Raw genomic sequence first — 22,010 nt, forward strand, 5'->3', positions numbered from 1 at the left:
AGCAGAAGCTTCGTAGAACGAGTCCTGACATGGCAACTAAGATCAAGGAAGAGGTTCAGAAGCAGTGGGATGCGGGTTTTCTGGCTGTTACAAGTTATCCACCGTGGGTGGCCAACATTGTTCCTGTGCCGAAGAAGGATGGCAAAGTCAGAATGTGTGTCGATTACCGGGATTTGAATAGAGCGAGTCCGAAAGATGATTTCCCTTTACCTCACATTGATGTATTGGTTGATAATACGGCTCAATCCTCGGTATTCTCTTTCATGGATGGTTTCTCCGGATATAATCAGATCAAGATGGCGCCAGAGGACATGGAAAAGACGACATTCATTACACCTTGGGGCACGTTCTGTTATAAGGTGATGCCATTTGGGCTAAAGAATGCTGGTGCTACCTATCAGAGGGCAATGACGACTCTTTTTCATGACATGATGCACAAAGAAATTGAAGTGTACGTAGATGATATGATTGCGAAGTCGCAGACAGAAGAGGAGCACCTGGTTAATTTGCAGAAGCTGTTTGACCGGTTGAGAAAGTTCAAGCTGAGGTTGAATCCGAACAAGTGTACGTTTGGGGTGAGATCAGGGAAGCTTTTAGGCTTCATTGTCAGTGAGAAAGGGATTGAGGTTGATCCAGCAAAAGTCAAAGCTATTCAAGAGATGCCTGAACCGAAAACGGAGAAGCAAGTCCGTGGGTTTTTAGGGAGATTGAACTACATTGCAAGGTTCATATCTCACCTAACTGCTACATGTGAACCAATTTTCAAACTACTTAGAAAGAATCAAGCGATCAAGTGGAATGATGACTGTCAGAAAGCTTTCGACAAGATTAAAGAGTATTTACAGAAACCTCCAATCCTTATACCTCCAGTTCCAGGGAGACCTCTGATAATGTACATGTCAGTGACTGAGAACTCGATGGGGTGTGTATTGGGACAGCATGACGAGTCTGGTCGAAAAGAGCATGCCATATACTACCTTAGCAAAAAGTTTACCGACTGTGAAACAAGATATTCACTGCTCGAGAAAACTTGTTGCGCTTTGGCCTGGGCTGCTCGCCGACTGAGGCAGTATATGTTGAACCATACTACCTTATTGATTTCTAAGATGGATCCAGTAAAGTACATCTTTGAGAAGCCAGCTCTCACCGGACGTGTTGCCCGTTGGCAGATGATTTTAACAGAATATGACATTCAGTACACGTCACAGAAGGCTATCAAAGGTAGTATTCTGTCAGACTATCTCGCTGAACAACCGATTGAAGATTATCAGCCTATGATGTTTGAATTCCCTGATGAAGACATTATGTATCTTAAGATGAAAGATTGCGAAGAGCCTCTTGTCGAGGGAGGACCGGATCCAGATGACAAATGGACACTGATGTTTGATGGGGCTGTGAATATGAACGGTAACGGTGTGGGTGCAGTATTGATCAATCCTAAAGGTGCTCATATACCTTTTTCTGCCAGATTGACGTTTGACGTCACCAACAACGAAGCTGAGTATGAGGCTTGTATCATGGGGATAGAAGAAGCCATTGATCTGAGGATCAAAACTCTTGATATATTTGGAGATTCAGCTCTAGTGGTCAATCAAGTCAATGGAGATTGGAATACGAATCAGCCGCATTTGATTCCGTATAGAGATTACACCAGAAGGATACTGATGTTCTTCAAGAAGGTGAAGTTGTATCATGTTCCCCGGGATGAGAATCAAATGGCTGATGCCTTGGCTACTTTGTCGTCTATGATCAAAGTTCATTGGTGGAATCATGTGCCACATGTTGCGGTGAATCGACTTGAGAGGCCTGCGTATGTGTTTGCAGCCGAGTCTGTTGTGATTGATGAGAAGCCGTGGTATTATGACATCAAGAATTTCCTCAAGACTCAGGAGTATCCTGAAGGTGCGTCGAAGAATGACAAGAAAACCCTGAGGAGGCTAGCTGGAAGCTTCTACTTGAATCAGGATGATGTATTGTATAAGAGAAACTTTGACATGGTCTTGCTCAGATGCGTGGACAGACCCGAGGCAGACATGTTAATGCAGGAAGTTCATGAAGGTTCCTTCGGTACTCATGCCGGCGGACATGCAATGGCTAAGAAATTGTTGAGAGCGGGTTATTACTGGATGACTATGGAATCCGATTGTTTCAAGTATGCTCGGAAGTGCCATAAGTGTCAAATCTATGCTGATAAGGTGCATGTACCACCAAGCCCTCTGAATGTCATGAATTCGCCTTGGCCGTTTGCCATGTGGGGCATTGATATGATTGGGAAGATTGAGCCTACTGCTTCTAATGGACATCGCTTCATCTTGGTTGCGATCGATTACTTTACCAAGTGGGTGGAAGCAGCTTCCTATGCTAACGTTACCAAACAAGTGGTTACCCGGTTCATCAAGAAAGAAATCATCTGTCGTTATGGAGTTCCTGAGAGAATCATCACTGACAACGGTTCGAATCTCAACAACAAGATGATGAAAGAGCTTTGTAAAGATTTCAAGATTGAACATCACAATTCTTCTCCTTACAGACCGAAGATGAACGGTGCTGTAGAAGCAGCGAACAAGAATATCAAGAAGATTGTGCAGAAGATGGTCGTTACGTACAAGGATTGGCATGAGATGCTGCCTTTCGCTTTGCATGGGTACCGTACCTCAGTACGTACGTCGACCGGGGCAACCCCTTACTCCCTTGTGTATGGTATGGAAGCGGTCCTACCTGTTGAAGTGGAGATTCCTTCTCTGAGAGTTTTATTGGATGTCAAGCTGGACGAAGCCGAGTGGATTCGAACAAGGTTTAACGAGTTGAGCCTTATCGAGGAGAGACGGCTAGCAGCTGTATGCCATGGACAGTTGTATCAGCGAAGGATGAAGCGAGCCTTTGATCAGAAAGTGCGTCCTCGAAGCTATCAGATCGGTGATCTAGTTTTGAAGAGGATCCTCCCTCCCGGTACAGATAACAGGGGCAAGTGGACTCCTAATTATGAAGGTCCGTATGTTGTGAAGAAGGTCTTCTCCGGTGGAGCCTTGATGCTTACAACTATGGATGGTGAAGATTTTCCGTCTCCTGTTAACTCGGATGTAGTCAAAAAATACTTCGCATAAATTGACCCGCTGGACAAAAAGAATAAAAGAGTCCAGGCAAAAAATGGGCATCCCGGCGAACCAAAAAAAAAACAGAAAGAAAAGGTTCGGGCAAAAATTAGGGATAAAAAAATAAAAATTTGTACACCCGGTAAGTCGAAAACCCGCAAGGGCGGCTTAGGCAAAAATGGGTATCCCGGTGGATTGAAAACCCGAAAGGGCGATCCAGGCAAAAATTAGGGATTAAAGCGAAGACTACAGTCTGAGTTGTCTGTACTTCATCAAGCTTTGTCGTCTGCCATCTCGAAAGATGTGATCCGTCCAGTCATTCTTCTCAGAAAGCAAGGAGTTGGGAGGAAAACTGATGATCTGTGAGTTATAACAGAATTGGGTAATAGTGGATGCCGTGTTCACATTGCCTTTAGGATAGATTTTTCCTTTTATGCGCAATTACCTCTTTCTAGGAATTGCTTCCCCATGTATTTGCCTTTTCAGGCACATTTTCAATCAATAAAAGTCGTTATTCAGATAAATAGCTCTTTTGTTTTTATTTTTACTGTTTTGTTTGCAAAAATGTCCGAATTTTTGATAAGCATTGCATATAAGAACATGAAGGCTACACAATAATGTGCAGGATGACAAAACATTTGAAAATCATTTTTGAATGTTGAGGACACTTGAGCGTATCTTGTCCATGTATCCCCTGGGGGCATTTTGTTGTGATGTTTTTCAGATTGGCATCTGTGAGGACGTTTCCTCAACAGATATGTTTCCCCAAGCAAGTTCGGAAGCTATCAGAGCTATGTTTCCCTGCGAAGACGTCTGTGGATAGTGCCTTCTATTCCCCAGCAGATCTGAGGATTGCCTATCCCCAACAGACCTGTATTTGCCGATTTCCTCCCCGAGTGAGGCAGGTTCATTGAATTTTATCTCCAGCATTTATCCTATCTGTGGACTGAAGGATATTCCCAGCAGAGTTTACCTTTCCCCAGCAGCAGTGCTATTTTCCAACATGAGTGTGAAGTCGTTTTACCATTCCCCAAGCAGAGTTCCCCGCAGAGTATTTCCCCAAGAGGAGTCTCCCCACAGAGTCAGAGTATCTGATCATTTCGGCTCACTAGCCAGGGTTCATTTGCATTTTGCATGTAGTAATCATTGCATCCTCAAAAATCGCGTAGCATTTCCATTCATAAATGGAGCATTACGCCATAGGAAATCAAACATATGCATTCATATGTTCGAAACCCCATTAGACCGTATTCCCTGCAGAGACGGATTTTTGTTCAACCTGTGCAACGCATTTGTTACAGTTGCTCCAAACAACAATTGGTGTTGGTAATCCCCATAGAGGTTTATTTCCTCATCCGTCGGTGAAAGAAAATCTTGTTTCTCCCCAGTGAGACCCCCTGCAAGTGTTCAGCCTTGCCCGGTCATCTTGAGAATGTTAGTATACCCTGTCAGCACCCGTGTGTGTTGTTTCTTTGGTGTCGGTAAACACCATCTTTCGGTGATTTCCAGTCATGCGTAAGTGTCTGGTCTTCTTTGGTGTCGGTAAACACCATCTTTCGGTGATTTCCCAGTCATGCGTAAGTGTCTGGTCTTCTTTGATGTCTGTAAACATCATCTCTCGATGTTCGTAACGTCGGCCTCCCTTCCCTAGTGAAAATTACTCCTCTCCGTTGGTGTCGATAAACGTCGAGTTTTTCCTAGTCATCCGGTGATGTCTAGTTGTACCCTCCCCATGTGGACTTACCTCTCCGTTGGTTTCGATAAACGACGAGTTTTTCCCATTCGTCCGTTGACGTCTGGTTGTGTTTCTCTTATTCCCATTCATCTGTAAATGTCTGGTCAATCTTTTTGGTGTCTGTAAACATCATCTTTCGATGTCTGTAAACGTCGAGTCTCCCCATTCATCAGTAAATGTCTGGTCGATCTTTTTGGTGTCTGTAAACGTCGAGTTTTCCCATTCATCAGCAAATGTCTGATCGATCTTTTGGTGTCTGTAAACATCATCTTTCGATGTCTGTAAACGTCGAGTTTTCCCATTCATCTGTAAATGTCTGGTCGATTTTTTTGGTGTCTGTAAACATCATCTTTCGATGTCTGTAAACGTCGAGTCTCCCCATTCATCAGTAAATGTCTGGTCGATCTTTTTGGTGTCTGTAAACATCATCTTCCGATGTCTGTAAACGTCGAGTTTTCTCCCATTCATCCGTCAATGTCTGGCCGAGTCCTCCCAGTTGTTCATTAATGTCTGGCTACCTCTCCGTTGGTTTCGATAAACGTCGAGTTTTTCCCATTTCGTCCGTTGACGTATGGTTGTATCCCTTCCGGTCATTCATTAATGTCTGGTTACCTCTCCGTTGGTCTTGGTAAACGTCGAGTTTTTCCTAGTTGTCCGTTGACATCTAGTTGTGATTTCTTTCCCCATTCGTCATCGTTGTGATGTCTGGATGTGGCCGTACCCTTTGAAAACAAAACCAAAAAATATATATACCCAGCAATAAATATCAAGTCCCAGTGGACGTTTCCATTGGTGGATCCCTGTATTGTGCAAATTCTACGGTTCTTGGTATTCAATCCCTGTTTACCCTGAAAGTCTGACAGCCGTTGCTCTCATCCATTCGGGTTCCCAGCTGATTGAATAGGGGCAGCTGTAGCACCTCAAATTTGCACCTATCATTGTACATACATTTTCATATTAGGTCATAGCATATCATGGTCCATTGCATAGCATTTGCATAACCCTCAGTTGCCTCAAGAGCAAGCAAGCAAGAATTAGGTCAAACTGATCAGGAGATCAGTCAGTCAAGCAAGCAAGTGCATTTTTCAAGGAGCCAAGGCCCTAGGGTTTGTCCAACAAGTTCACATGACTTGGAGGTCCATTTGAAGTGTTCAAGTCAAGGGTTGAAGGCTCAGAGGTCATCAGTTCATACACAGACAGTCAAAAACCCTAGACAGTCAACAGTCAGTCAAAGCAGTGGATGGTGGCCATTCTTGTGGAATTTGGACACCATGCTCATTAATCAAGAGTTCATACAACTTGGGACATCATTTGAAGTCAAATTCTCAAGGAATTAGGGTTTGGAATTCATCAGAAGATGCACAGTCAGTCAAAAACCCTAAAAGTCAACTGTTGGTCAACTGTCCATTTAATCAGTGATTTGATGATGGAAATTGGTTTGTGAGAGCTCATTCATGGCCAAATAGCCTTCATATATCATGTCAAACACCATCATGGAAGAATTTGAAGCCAGATCAAAAATTTCCAAAAATGGAAACTGGACCTGTAACTGAAACTTACCAAAAATGGAAAGTCTTGATCCTCAAACTTACATCATGATACAAGCTTCAAATGAATTTTTGCCCAACATGAAAGTTGAAGATCTTGTTCTCCCATTTCCAAAAAGTCCAAGAACTCTTAATTCCCATGTGTGGTTGGCAAGTTATGATCGAATCGACTTCAGAAATTCTTGAACTTCAAAAGGCCATATCTCTCAAACCGTTTGGCCAATTTGGGTGGGGTTTTTTCCTACAAGTCACATTTGTTCCCCTCTTTCCAAAAATATAAATTTCATAAGCCAAAACTTCACCAATCAAAATGGCATTTTTTGACTTGTCTCATTTAAATTCAAGTTTGACCAAGAGTTGACTTTTTGATTTAATCATCTTTTAACCATTTGGCCATTGGAATATGTTCAGAAATGTTATTTAAAACTTGTTGGAAGCCCATTCCCATGAAGTACATACAGCCCATGCTAGTTTGCTTGATTTTTGGAAAGAAAGTACAAGTTTCACCAAACCACATCCCATAAGCCATGCTTTTACCACAAGACAGCAGACTTTGACCATGATTTTCTGTCAAACCAATCCTAATAGCAGGCACATAAACCACCTTTGACAGCCAAAAAAACCAGAAACTGCACTCATTCATACTCATCCTTGGCACTTGACCAAAAGCTGTCAAAAACACAAAACCTGCTAGCAACATCCAACAGCAGATTTGAGGAAGATTTTCTGTCATTGTGTGAACCATAATGAGAGCCTCCAAACCAGCAATACACGGCATACAACTCACTCCCTCAAGAATTGACCTTGCTTGGCATTTATCAAAAAAAACTGTCAAAAACTCCAAACCACAACAGCAGACTTTTTCCATCATATTTTCTGTCAAGAAGGAAACCAGCAGCAGCATTAATTGCATCCATTACAACAGAAATCATTGATGCCAAACCAAACTTCTCATTCTTGGCCAAGATCAGTTTCAGTCCAAACTCACAAAAGGAACAAAACCTTGCTTTGATTGAGACAACATTCTCTCACCATTTTGCTGTCATTTGAAACACAATTAAACACATCAAACCAACAGAAATTCACTCATGCTCAAAACCACATTTTGGCCATTTTCTAAAAAGCTATCCAAAACTCTCAAAGGACCAAACTTGGCCTTGCCTAAAGCAACATCAAACAGCATATCAAAGATGATTTCCTGCCATTATAAACACAAGTAGCAGCCTATCATACAGAAAAACACTCTCACACTTTCATTTTGGAATTGGCACGATTTGGGATTTTTGACCAACCCTTCAAAGAACCCGAGTATCTCTTCATTACTTCATCATCTAGACATCATTTGGAGACTATTGGAAGCAGCAAATACCAACTGTAACATCTCCATCATATTCTGTTTTCCTCAAGTGTCCTTCCATGGCAGCATGTGTGTATCTTCATATCAAGCATCCATGAGCTGGAATCCTTCACCATCCAACTCAAGGAAGCATAAACTTCATCTGTCTCAAGCACTTACAAGCAAAAAGGTGCTGAATCTTCACTGCTCATCATTTTGGTCAGTTTTTCGATTTACTCTTTTGCTAAACTATGCCATGTTTAATGAAGATCTTGTTATGCTGAAGCCAATGCAACTTGAACCATTGAAAATGATTAATTATGCTAAGAGAAATCTGAGAGTGAAGTTTTGTGTCCATGTGTTTGTTTTGATCGATTCTCTCTCCACAGCCTGTTTCCATGAAAATTGATGATAGACTTGTCTTCACCATGCTTTAATGCTTCCATTGATGTGCTATTTATTCATTTCTGAGAATATGTGTTCATGAGCAAAGTTGGTATTCAGATTTTCTTGTGCTTGATTCGTGTTGTGTATGTTGTTTCAATGAGAATCATTGATGGATCCTTGTTGGCCTTGCCATGATGATTGTGTCTGGGTGCTCAATTTGTATTTCTGGAATTTTTTGTGAAAAATTCGATTGGAAGAGGATGAATGCTCATGATGTTCATAGTTTGAAACCCTAGATTCATAAGGCCATGCCCAGAATCTGTTTGCTACGTTGTGTGCTACTGTTCCATAGGCCAGCCAATAGAAACATTCTATTTTGTAGCCCAAAACGACCGTGTTTCGTTTAATGAGTCTCCAAATTACCAGACTGCCACTCGGACCAAATTAAATCCATGTTATTTCATTTAAATTCAATAATTATTTCATTTGTTCATCAAACTTCCAAAAATCATAAATTGCCCAATTTGATCCAATTTGAATGGGATTTTTTGTGTTGTGTTCATCATGATCTCTACTTTTTTATCATTATTTTTCCAGAATTTTTGGATGAGTGGTTTTTAAATGTTGCTAGGGTTTGTGACATGTGACCAAATTTTGTACACTTTGCCAAAACATTTGTGAAATGATGAGAATGTATCCAATGGCTCCCAAATTTTTTGTGCTCAAATTAGACACACTCATGGTGATTTTGGTGTAAAGTTTGTGAATTTATCATTTGTGGTTTGTGAGTTATGATTTTTTGAATTAGGGTGTGACAATTTGTGTCACACCATTGATGTCCAACTTCATGATTTTCATTACCATGCTTCTTGACCTCAAAATGGATTGAAATTTTGCATGAACCTACTCTTGTATGTCTAGTTTACATGTGAATTTTCTTGGATTTATTTGTGGCATTTCCTAATTGTTTGAGATTTTCTCCCCTGGTTAGTCATATGTTGACCTTGTGTGACACTTGTTCCCATTTCATTTGTGAAATTCTCATACTTTATTGGATGGACATGAAATTTTACATGAGATAACTAGACATCCTCATCTTTGCCATGGTTTTGATCCCATTCATTTATCATATGCCATCTCTGATTTATGAATTTTCTAAGTTGATACATGTTTGGTTGACTTCTTTGAGCATGTTCAAAATTGCTTTGACTTTCTGATTTTCATTGACTGCCTTCCACTTGTCCAAATGAGATGAAATTTGACATGCTTATCATGCTATGTGTTAGGATTGATAATGATTTATTTGGTGATTTTTGGAAATGTTTAAGATTGCTTTTGAGTTAAGTCTTGCTGTTGACTTCTATGAGCTTCTGTTTGCTATACTTCGACCTAAATTGTTCATGAAATGATGATGATGATTGATATGAATGTGAACCCAATTGGTTGTGTTTCTTAATGGTTTGAACATGATTTTGGACACTCTTCCTTTGCTGTTTTGACTTTTTCATTCTCTTTTGACCCTAGGCTTGTCCTAGTGGTCCTGTTACTCACTTTTGAGCTCATGTTTTTAGGTTAATCAACAAATGACAAATGAGACCAATTCTTTTTTGATTGAGCTTGCTCAAATATCATTGTCTAACTTTGTTTGTTTTGTAGGTGGCTTGGCTCACATGCCTTAAGCTTTGTGCCTTGCACATTCACTTGCTTGTGTTGACTGGTTGATGTCTGTTTCATTTTGATTTAACTCTGACTTGTATACTAACTGTGCTTGACTGATTTCAGGTACTTTAGTTGCTTTTAGTTCCTTGTGAACTTTTGCTTTGCTTTGCTTGTATAAGCAATTTGCATTGAGGTATGTCTCTTCTTCTTCATGTAGTCTGGAAGACCTGGCCTGTTACTTGGCCAGGCAACTGTCTGAAGTCCTCCTTAAGAGGCAATGTTTGTGACTGTTTAATTTTGTCCTTGCATAGAGTCAAAGTCCTCCTAAGTGAAGAGGCAATTGGTGGAAGGTAGGGATATGAAATCTATCCCCCACTATTCAGTGTGTCCTCTGCTTTGCTCACACCACTGTGTTGATGCATTGTAGATACAAACCCAAGATCTTGTACAATTGTACAGTTGAGTCAGTTTTAAATGTGTAGAAGGGTTCCCACTTTCTGAACCCACACATTCTTGTCTTGAGCTCTCCCAGGCCGGGGATAAGAGCTGTGAAGTCTTATCTTCACTCACCTTTCATCTGCTTCACCTTAGTCCCTCAATGGCAAGGTTAAGAGCAACACTCACCCCATTCCAGAGGTTTGTTTGTTGAGGTTGATATGACCCCCTCGACTAAAACCTACCCTTGTTTGAGCCACTTGCTTGTGTATAGTGTGTGCTATCTGTGCTTTTAGGATTGTTTGACTTGCTTCCTGTGCAAGTTAGGATTGTTTGACTTGCTTCCTGTGCAAGTTAGGTTTAGTTTAGACTTGCTTCCTGTGCAAGTAGGTTTTGCTTGGCTTGCTTCCTGTGCAAGTTAAGTGTGTGTGTGGCTTGCTCCCTGTGCAAGTCATGACTAGGATAGGTTGGCTCCCTGTGCCAGTTAGCTAGAAACCTTAACTTAGGGACGAATTTGCATGATAACATCTAGGCTCGAGTCGTAGTCTCCCTAGTTGTGTCTCCCTCTGTTATCTGGTTAGGCTAGTCCTTTATCCCTCCGTAGGGGAACTACATCGCCCTGATCTTCATACCAGATGAAGTATGTAGGCAGGAGATTGAGCTGATCTCTCCGGGCGCCCTTTTTTTTTTCCTTTTGTGTGTGTTGTTTGACAATTGCTAGGCTCGAGTGCCTGACTCCTTAGCAATTCGTTGTCTGTTTGTTTGAGTGCGTGCTTGACAGTTATAGGCTCGAGTCCCCGACTCCCTATTAACCTGTTGTGTTGTTGTGTGCTTGGAAGCCGATGTAAGTCCATCGAGTGGCATTTGGGTTCCAGTGTGTGTGCGTTTTGGTTCGGATGCCGATATAAGTCCAATGATTGGCAGTCGGGCTCCACGTTTGCCTTTGCCTGTGTTTGTTTATGTGCGTGTCAGCCGAGCTACGAATGCTCTGATTCTTCTCTCGTCCGAGAAGATACGTATGCATAGGATGCGACATCCTAGCGAGCATGTGTCGTTTCCCCAGTCCGAACTACTTCGACTCTGATGTCTATGCCTGATAGACTAAGTAGGCCCAGGATACGATGTCCTGCCGAGTCAGTTTCAGTCAGTTTCTTTTGTCTCTTTTCAGCCAGTGTGCGTGTGTTTGAGCAGTGTTTAGCAACCAATATTCCTTCCTTTAGTGCGTGGATCCCGTAGAGTACTACGGATGCGTAGGGGTGCTAATACCTTCCCTTCGCATAACCGACTCCCGAACCCATTCTCTTTGGTCGCGAGACCATGTTCTTTCCTAGGTTTACTCTGAGCGTTTCCTTTGCCTCTTTTGGGATAAATAACGCACGGTGGCGGCTCTGTTGTTTCTTTCTTTTCCCGCCGGTTTTTCGCGTAATGCGACACCTTTGATCAGAAAGTGCGTCCTCGAAGCTATCAGACTGGTGATCTAGTTTTGAAGAGAATCCTTCCTCCCGGTACAGATAACAGGGGCAAGTGGACTCCTAATTACGAAGGTCCGTATGTTGTGAAGAAGGTCTTCTCCGGTGGAGCCTTGATGCTTACAACTATGGATGGTGAAGATTTCCCGTCCCCTGTTAACTCAGATGTAGTCAAAAAATACTTCGCATGAATTGACCCGCTGGACAAAAAGAATAAAATAGTCCAGGCAAAAAAGGGCATCCCGGCGAACCAAAAAACAGAAAGAAAAGGTTCGGGCAAAAATTAGGGATAAAAATGAAAAGAATTTGTACACCCGGTAAGTCGAAAACCCGCAAGGGCGGCTTAGGCAAAAATGGGTATCTCGGTGGATTGAAAACCCGAAAGGGCGATCCAGCCAAAAGAGGGATTAAATCGAAGACTACAGTCTGAGTTATCTGTACTACATCGTGCTTCGTCGTTTGCCATCTCCAAAGATGTGATCGGTCCAGTCATTCTTCTCAGAAAGCAAGGAATTTGGGAGAAAACTGATGATCTGTGAGTTATAACAGAATTGGGAAATAGTGGATGCCGTGTTCACATTGCCATTAGGATAGATTTTTCCTTTTGTGCGCAATTACCTCTTTCTAGGAATTGCTTCCCAATGTATTCGCCTTTTCAGGCACCATTTCAATCAATAAAAGTCGTTATTCAGATAAAAAGCTTTTGTTTTTATTTTACTGTTTTGTTTGCAAAAACGTCCAAATTTTTTATAAACATTGCATATAAAAACATGAAGGCTAAACAATAACTTGCAGAAAGATGAAACATTTGAAAATCATTTTGAATGTTGAGGGCACTTGAGTGTATCTTGTCCATGTATCCCCCGGGGCATTTTGTTGTGCTGTGGTGCAGATCGTCATCTGTAGGGATGTTTCCCCAGCAGATATTTCTCAAGCGAGTATTGAGAGCTTTCAGAGCTATGTTCCCCTGCAGATACGCCTTTGGATAGTGCCTTTTGTTCCCCAGCAAATCTAAGAATTGCCTATCCCCAACAGGCCTGGAAGTGGGTGTATTCCCCAGCGAGTACTTCCCCAATTGAGATCACCACTGAGTTGGAGGGATGTTGTATCCCCAGCGGAGGTGTCAGTGGAGTGTTATTCCCCAACAGTCGGGTTTGAAGTATTGTTACCACCAGCGTGGTCGTGAACGCTCATCCCCAGCAGGGTTGTGTATGTCTCTCCCCAGCACAGAGTCTGGTATATTACTTTCCACACCAGAGTTATGCTCTTCCTCAGCAGAGTTGGTGTGCCATCCCCAACAGAGCTGCTCTCCCTAGCAGATATCCCGAGCCGAGATTGGTGTCGATAATTTTCCTCAACAATTCCACGAGTGGAGCGGGTTCAAAGAAATTTATCTCCAGCAGCTATCCCACCTGTGGATTGGATGAGTTTCCTGTAGTGGAATGATACTTGCATCCCCCAGCTGAGTTTATCCTACTTATGGATTAGATGGGTCGTCCCCAGCGGAGTAGCGTTTATTCCCCATAGCAGAGTTTATCCTATTTGTGGATTGGTTGGCTCTCCCCAGTGAAGTCGCCTGGTTATCTCTAGCAAAGTCGCGTTATTACTCCCCAGCGAGTAGTTTCATCAAAGAGTTGCTTTGTTTACTTTCCCCAGTGGAGTAGTATTGATGGTTCCTCAGCACAGTCGCCGTTGGGTAGTCTTCAGCAAAGTTGCTTTGATTATTTCCCCAAGCAGAGTCCCCGAGTGGATTGGGTCCTGTGAAGGATATCCCCAGTGGAGTCTATCCTTTCCCCAGCAACAGTGTTATTTCTCCAGCACGAGTGAGAAGTCGGTGCTCTCCCCGCATAGTATTCTTCAAGCAGAGTCTCCCCGCAGAGTTGGAGTATCTGATCAGTTTGGCTCCCCAGCCGGAGTTTATCATTTTGCATTTTTGCATGTAGTGATCATTGCATCCTCAAAATCGCGTAGCATTTCCATTCGATATGGAGCATTACGCCATAGAAAAATTCAAACATATGCATTCATGTGTTCGAAACCAATCAGACCGTATCCCCGGCAGAGGCGGATTTTTGATCAACATCTGTACGACACGTTTGCTACAGTTGCTCCTGACAATATTCAGGATTGATACCCCAGAGAGGTTTATTTCCTCATCCGTTGGCGAAAGGAAAGCCTGTTTCTCCCCAGCGAGATCCCAGCAAGTGTTTAGCCTTGCCCTGGCATGTGTAGATGCCATTTCGTGATACTGGTCGGTGTCATGTCAGCACCCGCGTGTGTTCTTTCTTTGGTGTCGGTAAACACCATCTTTCGGTGTACACATCGAGTATTTCCCAGTCATTCGTTAATGTCTGGTCTTCTGTTGGTGTCCGTAAACATCATCTTTCGATGTTCGTAATACCCTTATTCTTCCCCAGAAGAGTCCTCCTCTCCGTTGGTGTCGATAAACGTTGAGTTTTTCCCGATCATCCGTTGATGATTTGGTTGTGTTCATTATCCCCAATAGGGGTCACCTCTCCGTTGGTTTCGGTAAACGTTGAGTTTTTCCTATGCGTCCGATGACGTATAGTTGCTTATTCCCCACAGATCATTTGTTAATGACTGTTGATTCCCCTCAGAGTTACCTCTCTGTTGGTTTCGATAAACGATGAGTTTTTCCCAATTGTCCGTTGACGATTGTTTGTGTTCACTTTTCTCCACAGAGTCACCGCTCTGTTGGTTTCGATAAACGGTGATTTTTTCCTATTCGTCCTATGACGTCTAGTTGTGCCTTTCCCCATGCAGAATTACCTCTCCGTTGGTTTCGATAAACGTTAAGTTTTTCTCATTCGTCCGTTGACGTTTGATTGTGTATCCTATTCCCCAGTTCATTCGTTGATGTCTGGTTGCTTCCCAGCCAGAATCCCCAGTAGAGTCGTCGGTGGATGTCCTATTCAGTTCCCGGTTGTCATCCCCCTTCCTTAGTGAAGTGGCTTCTCCTCTCCGTTGGTGTCGATAAACGTCGAGTTTTTCCTAGTTATCCGTTGATATCTAGTTGTATCTCCTTTCCAGGTCATCCGTTGATGTCTGTTCACCTCTCCGTTGGTGTCGATAAACGTCGAGCTTCTCCTCTCCGTTGGTGTCGATAAACGTCGAGCTTCACCTCTCCGTTGGTTTCGATAAACGTCGAGTTTTTCCTAGTTATCCGTTGATGTTTGTTTACCTCTCCGTTGGTTTCGATAAACGTTGAGTTTTTCCCAATCGTCCGTTGAAGTTTGGTTGTGATTAGCTTTTTCCCCAGTAAGTCTCCTTCTCCGTTGGTGTCGATAAACGTCGAGCTTCTCCCGTTCGTCCGTTGACGTCTGGTCGAGTTTTCTCCTTCTCCGTTGGTGTCGATAAACGTCGAGCTTCTCCCGTTCGTCCGTTGACGTCTGGTCGAGTATTTCCCATTCATCCGTTGATGTCTGGTCACCTCTCCGTTGGTCTTGGTAAACGTCGAGTTTTTTCTGGTCGTCCCCAGTTGAGTTACCTCTCCGTTGGTTTCGGTAAACGATGAGTTTTTCCCACTACGTCCGTTGACGTATGGTTGTATCTTTCCCAGTTCATTCGTTAATGTCTGGGTACCTCTCCGTTGGTCTCGGTAAACGTCGAGTTTTTCCTAGTTGTCCATTGACGTCTAGTTGTGATTTCTGTTCCCATTCATCGTCTTGTGATGTCTGGATGTGGTTGTACCTTTGGAAAAAATCAAAATTCCCAGTAATAAATATTAGATCCCAGTGGACGTTTCCGTTGGTGGATCCCTGCAGTGTGCAAATTTCCGGTTCTTCGGTATTCAATCCCTGTTTACCCTGAAAGTCTGACAGCCGTTGCTCTCATCCATTCGGGTTCCCAGTTGATTGAATAGGGGCAGCTGTAGCACCTCAAATTTGCACCTCCCTTGTTGTACATACATTTTCATGATTAGGTCATTAACATTAACATTGTCCACTGTATAGCATTGCATTGTCCTTTGCCCAAGTGCAAGCCATCAGTCAAGACTGGTTAGGAGGATCAGTCAAGCAAGCAAGCAAGTTCAATTCCTATTGAAGCAAAGCCCTAGGGTTGATTCAACAAGTTCGTATGATCTAGGGATCATTTTGAAGTGATTTGGCCAAAGATTGGATGATCAAAGCTCAACAGTCAAGCTGAATTTCATTTGAAACCCTAGAAAGTCAACTGTGGTCAACTGTGCCTGAGTTCATGGATTTGAAGGTGGGAGATGGTTTGAAAGGCCTCATTCATATCCATACAAGTCTCATTTGACATTACAAAGATCAACATTGGAGAATTTGAGGTCAGAGGAAAAGTTTCCAAAAATAGTAAGTGACCTGTAATTTCAAATTGCCAAAAATGGAAAGGTCTTCTCCTCAAATTTACATCATCATACAAGCTTCAAATGAAATTTTGTCCAACATGAAAGTTGAAGATCTTGCTCTCACCTTTCCAAAAAGTCCAAGAACATCCATTTCTCATGTGTGGTTGGCAAGTTATGATCAAATCATTGTCAAGGAAATTTGAACTTCAAAGTTGGATAACTTTCACACCACAAGGCCAATTGGAGTGGGGTTTTTTGCTACAGTCTCCTTTTAATATGCTCTATCATAATCATTCATTACATTTCACTAAAAATCATCACACAAAAATGGCATTTTTCACTTGATTTAAATTTGAATTTTGGTGGGAAAAGGTGATTTTCAAAAATATGCATTTTCCACACATAATTTCACTTGCACTTGGTCTTAAATCATATTTGGAGTGTGTTTGGACAGATTTTCGTGCACTGTAGCAAGAGTTTCATGCACATAGGGGTGGCTTGACCAATTTAGCATAAACACTTCATTTCATTAATCCTTGCATTTTTTGGCTGAGTGAGATTAGGAAGTTGATTAGCAGCACATATAAATAGATAATGCTAACAGAATTTCTGGGGCACATTCATTCATTTCAGATCTAGATTGAAAAATTGCAAATTCTCTCAACTTTTTCTCTTCATTTTTTCTGCAAATTTTTCATAGAACCTTGCCTAGTTCTTCATTGTTCCATCATTCACAAGCACTTTGGAGTGGAATTGAAGCAAGGAATCACCATTCTCAAGCCAAATTGAGGACTGTAGCAAGAAGCTTCATCAATGGCAGCTGAAAATTTGAGCTAGATCGTGCAAGCTGAACTCCCAATTCTTCATCCATTCCATCATATATGAGCTAAGGATCATTTGTTTTTGCCTTTGAAGACTTGAAAACTACGATTTCACATCTGCATCTTCATAGAGGTCAGATCTCGAATCCTATAATTCTTGAAATATTGATGTGCTTTCTATAGATCTTGCCATGCTGAATGTACTGCGCTTTGAATCGTTGATTTTCATTGAGAATTGAATGAGTTCTTGTGATTTTAAGTTTGATAACCAAAACTTGCTTTGCTCGATCTGGACATGTTAGTTAGAGTTAGGCTTGATTAATGTCAGATTATTGATGTGCATGATAAGATGAATCGAATGGTATGCTGCTTGTTGATTTCTGAAACATTTGTTCATTACCTGGAATTCTGATGAAGAACATGATGAATATGTTCAAGAACCCTAGCCAGATCGTGTTTGATCCTCATGCTCGCCTGTTTTGCATGCTTTTTGTGTTTTTCCTCCCATGCACCAATAGAAACACGCCACCTCATTTAGTGAAACGCGGCGTTTCATCATAGCGCGCGCATGTTTGAATTGGAACGAGGTTCGATCCTCCGCTCAAGACATTTCTCATCTTAGGCTTTGCATTTTTTCTTCATTAAGCTTCACATGTTCATATGCATTTCCACATGTTTTTTTTTATTTTTTCATCCATTTAAAAAATTCATAACTCACAAAATAATGATCCAATTGAGATGAGATTTTTTGTGCCATGTTCCTTGTGATCTCTAGTATTTTTTGATGATTTTTATGAAAATTGTGCACGTGTGGGATCTGTTTGGGCTTAGGGAATGTTCATACATGTCATTTGTTGCACCTTGCTTGCTATTTTGATCATGAAATGATGATGCTTAATCCAATGGAGCTGAAATTTTATATGTGTAAACTAGACACCTTGAGGAGCATTTTGGTATATAGTTTGTGATTTTTGCATTCCTGGTTTGTGAGATATGACCTGATCATTGGAGGTGTGACAATTTGTGTCACACCATTTGTTGTCCAATTTGCTGATTTTATTTACCATTCCATATGAACTTGAATTGATCTGAATTTCTTCATATTGGATCTTCTTGATGTTAAGTTTGAGTGTGAATTTTTGTGGATTTTTTGAGTGTATTTCCAATTTGTTTGAGAATTTCTCCTCTGTTTGACCATTTGTGGACCTTTTGTGAGTCATGATATTATATGATTTGTGAAATTCTTGTTGTTTATTGGATGGACCTGAAATTTTGCATGTGTGTTCTAGACACATTAAAGTTTGCCATGGCTTTGGTTTGATGCATTTATCTTATGCCAATTCTGTTTTATGCTTGCTTAAAGTTGATGTATGATTTGATGCCTTGTATGAGCTTGTTTGAGCATGCTTTGACTTTTAGATTTTATTTGACATGCTTCCCTTTGTCCAAATGACTTGAAATTAGGTGTGATGATCCTTTGTTGAATTTTGTTTAGCCATGATTTTTCTGGGGATTTATTGAAATTATTTTGAGTTGGTTTGAATTGAATCTTTCTGTTTGGTTCTATGAGCTTTCAATATGCATACCTTGCCTTCTATGCTTGATGAAATGAAATTGGTTGATGGTATGAATGTGAGACCACTTGGATTTGTTTCTCATTTGATTGAACTTGATTCTTACCAATTTTCATGTTCTGTTGTGAATTATTTCTCTCATTGTGACCCTAGGCCTTGTCCTAGAGGTTTGCTTCTCACATTTGAGCTATGTTTCAGGTCCAAGAGCACAATTGCTTATACTTGATGATGTGCACTCAATTGGAGTTGGTTTATTGCTTGTTTATGACTAACCTTGAGTTTGTTTTGTAGGCTTTGAGATTTGAGCTTAGGCCTTGTGGCTTGCACCTTTGTGCATTGATGCTTGTTTGTCTGTTTATGTACAGTTGTCTGTTGACTTGTAACTGTCTGTTTGACTTTTGTTTGAGTTGAGTACTGATTATGTTGGATTGTTTTCAGGTACCTTAGTTGCTATAGTTCCATTGTGAATTTGATTTTGCTTTGCTTGCTAGCTTGAGCACTGAGGTATAACCTTCTAACTGCGTGTAGTCTGGAAGACCTGGCCTGTTACTTGGCCAGGCACCTGTCTGAAGTCCTCCTTAAGAGGCAATGCTTGTGCTTGTTTATCTTTGTCCCCTGTACATATCAAAGACCTCCTAAGTGAAGAGGCATTGGCAGACACAAGAGATGTGTAGTCCATCTCCTGCTATTCAGTGTGTCGTCCCTTGGCTCACATCACATGTTGATGCCTTGTGGACATTAACCCAAGATCTATGTTGAGTCGGTCATAAGTGTAGAAGGGTTCCCTCTTTCTGAACCCACACTTCATCTGTCATGAAGCTCTCCCTGGCCAGGGATAAGAGCTGTGAGGCACACCCTTCACTTCCTATTTCATCTGCTTCACCCTAACTCTCAATGTTAGGGTTAAGAGCTAACATCACCCTGATACAGTGGCTTGTTTGTCGAGGTTGACATGACCCCTTGACTAAAGCCTAGCCTTGTTTGAGCCCCTCTGTTTGTATATAGTGTGTGTGCTTGATGTGTGCTTTTGTATGACTGTTTGTGCTGCTTAGGTTTAGCTTGCTCCCTGTGCAAGTTAGATAGCAACCTTAACTTAGGGATGATATGCATGATAACATCTAGGCTCGAGTTAGTCTCCCTAGTTGTGTCTCCCTTTGTTATCTGGTTAGGCTAGTCCTGTGTCTCTGCGTAGGGGAACTACGTCGCCCTGATCCTCATACCAGATGAGGTACGTAGGCAGGAGATGAGCTGATCTCTTCGGGCGCCCTTTTGTTTTGTTTGTGTGAGTTGTTTCTCCCTTTCTGGTTGGAGTCCGATGTAAGTCCAGCGATTGGCATTCGGTTTTCAGTTTCTTTGTTGGAGTCTGACGTAAGCCCAGCGATTGGTAGTCGATTTCCTGTGTTGTTTTGTCTTGCGTGCGTTAGCCGAGCTACGAGTGCTCTGATTCTTCTTAGTCCGAGAAGATACGTATGCATAGGATGCGACATCCTAGCGAGCACGCTTTCCCCCGTCCGAACTACGTCGACTCTGATGTCTATGCCTGATAGACTACGTAGGCCCAGGATGTGATATCCTGCCGAGTCAGTTTCTTTTGTTTTCTTGTGTCTCTTTCAGCCAGTTTGATGTTTATTTGAGCAATGTTTAGCAACCTTATTCCTTCCTTTTGTGCGTGGATCCCGTCGAGTACGACGGATGCGTAGGGGTGCTAATACCTTCCCTTCGCATAACCGACTCCCGATCCCATTCTCTTTGGTCGCGAGACCATGCTTTTTCCAGGTTTACTTCGAGCGTTTCCTTTCCCTCTTTTGGGATAAATAACGCACGGTGGCGACTCTGTTGTCTTTGTTTCCCGCCGGTTTTTCGCGTAATGCGACAGGCGTAAGACAGAGTTTGGGTGATAGCTTTGGTGAAAGGAATCTCTACATGAAGCTTTTCTATCACTTTTATAAAAAATTTATATTGGTTGTCGACTTTGGTTTGTTTAAGTCTTTGCGGGTACAGGATTGGTGGTTTGTACGGGGGCGGTGGTTTGTAAGTTTTATCCTTGGCTTCACCTTCTTGGTTGGTTTATTTCTCGATTTCCTCCGGTTCCTCTTCTTAGTTGGTAGGCATATTCTCTTTAGAAGTTTTGGACTCGCTCATTGCTGGGCTCTGAGGCCCTTCGTAAGCGGTCCTACTTCGTAACGAGATAGCGTTAGCTTGCCCTCAGGGGTTTGGTTGAGGTTGTCCAGGAAATTGACCTCCAGGTGTAGTTTGTGGGGCTTGGTTTTGTGCTACCTGTGAGATCTCGGTTTCAAGCATCTTGTTGTGAGTGATTATCTGATCAACCTTGGTTTCTAATTGTGTTATAAGTTCGTTTACGTGAATGTTTTGGTTTAGAAATTCTTTATTTTGCTGAGTCTGGCCCGATATAAAGCCTTCCATGATCTTCTCAAGGTTAGACTTCTGGGGCACAGCTTGCATAGGTTGATTTGGTTTGTGGGCTTGATAACCTTGCGGTCTCTGGGGTGCATTATTTTGGATATGGTTCTGGTTTCTATAAGAGAAATTTGGATGATTCTTCCATCCAGGGTTGTAAGTGTTTGAAAACGGGTTACCTTGGGCGTAATTCACTTGGTCGGTATTTAGTTCGTTCAAAAGGTTACACTCCACCGATTCGTGTCCTTTACATCCATAGAGTTCGCACTCTGTGTGGACTACTACTACGGTGTTAGTGTTTGTAGACATATGTTCGATCCTAAGGGATAAAGCGTCCATTTTTGCCTGCATCATGTCTAGAGAGCTTACCTCATGTATTCCACCTTGGGTCTCCTTTTTCTCTATTGATGCTCGTTCAGTTCCCCATTGATAATGGTTTTGGGCCATATCCTCAATTAGTTCACAAGCTTCTGGATAAGGTTTGTTCATCAGCGCGCCACCTGCGGCAGCGTCGATGCTCATCTTGGTATTATTATGGAGTCCATTGTAGAAGGTATGAACGATCAGCCATTGTTCTAGGCCATGGTGAGGGCAGACTCTTAATAGCTCTTTATATCTCTCCCAAGCTTCAAAAAGCGATTCTCCTTGGTTTTGAGCAAATCTCATTATTTGGTTTCGAAGAACAACAGTCTTACTAGGGGGGAAATATCTAGAAAGGAATACTCTCCTAAGGCCTTCCCAGGTAGTTATTGAATTAGCTGGAAGTGAATCTAGCCATGAACGTGCTCTATCCCTGAGGGAGAAAGGGAATAATCTTAAACGGATCGCATCGGGTGAAGTGCCGTTAGATTTAAAGGTGTCGGCTAGTTGGATAAAAACTTTTAAATGTTAATTTGGGTTCTCTGTAGCGAGACCCATGTATTGGTTTTGTTGCACTAATTGCAACAAAGACAGTTTTAGTTTGAAGTTGTTAGCAGGTATAAGGGGGTTTACTATACTCGAACTAGGTTCCTCATCAGAGGGTTGGGCGAATTCCTTAAGAGGTCGGCTATCGTGATTCTCGGCCATAGCTTTCTTAATTCGGATGAGTAAGAGGCGTGTACGAGTATAACGTTCGGGTTCCGCTAAAGGATCTACTAAATTTCCGGTACTACGGGTTCTTCGCATTTACCCGCTAATAATGCCTTAGTCTATATGGTGTAAT

The 22,010-nt window shown here is 42.0% G+C and overlaps 1 non-coding gene across 1 annotated transcript; it reads left to right on the forward strand.

The window, feature by feature from the left end:
• Positions 1–21,383: 21,383 nt before the first annotated feature.
• On the forward strand, positions 21,384–21,490 carry LOC127133503 (small nucleolar RNA R71). The gene has a single exon (XR_007807472.1). It is a non-coding gene; the product is annotated as a small nucleolar RNA R71 (small nucleolar RNA).
• Positions 21,491–22,010: the final 520 nt, after the last annotated feature.

Source organism: Lathyrus oleraceus, chromosome 3, assembly GCF_024323335.1.
Source record: "Lathyrus oleraceus cultivar Zhongwan6 chromosome 3, CAAS_Psat_ZW6_1.0, whole genome shotgun sequence".
In the NCBI taxonomy this organism is placed as follows: domain Eukaryota; kingdom Viridiplantae; phylum Streptophyta; class Magnoliopsida; order Fabales; family Fabaceae; genus Lathyrus; species Lathyrus oleraceus.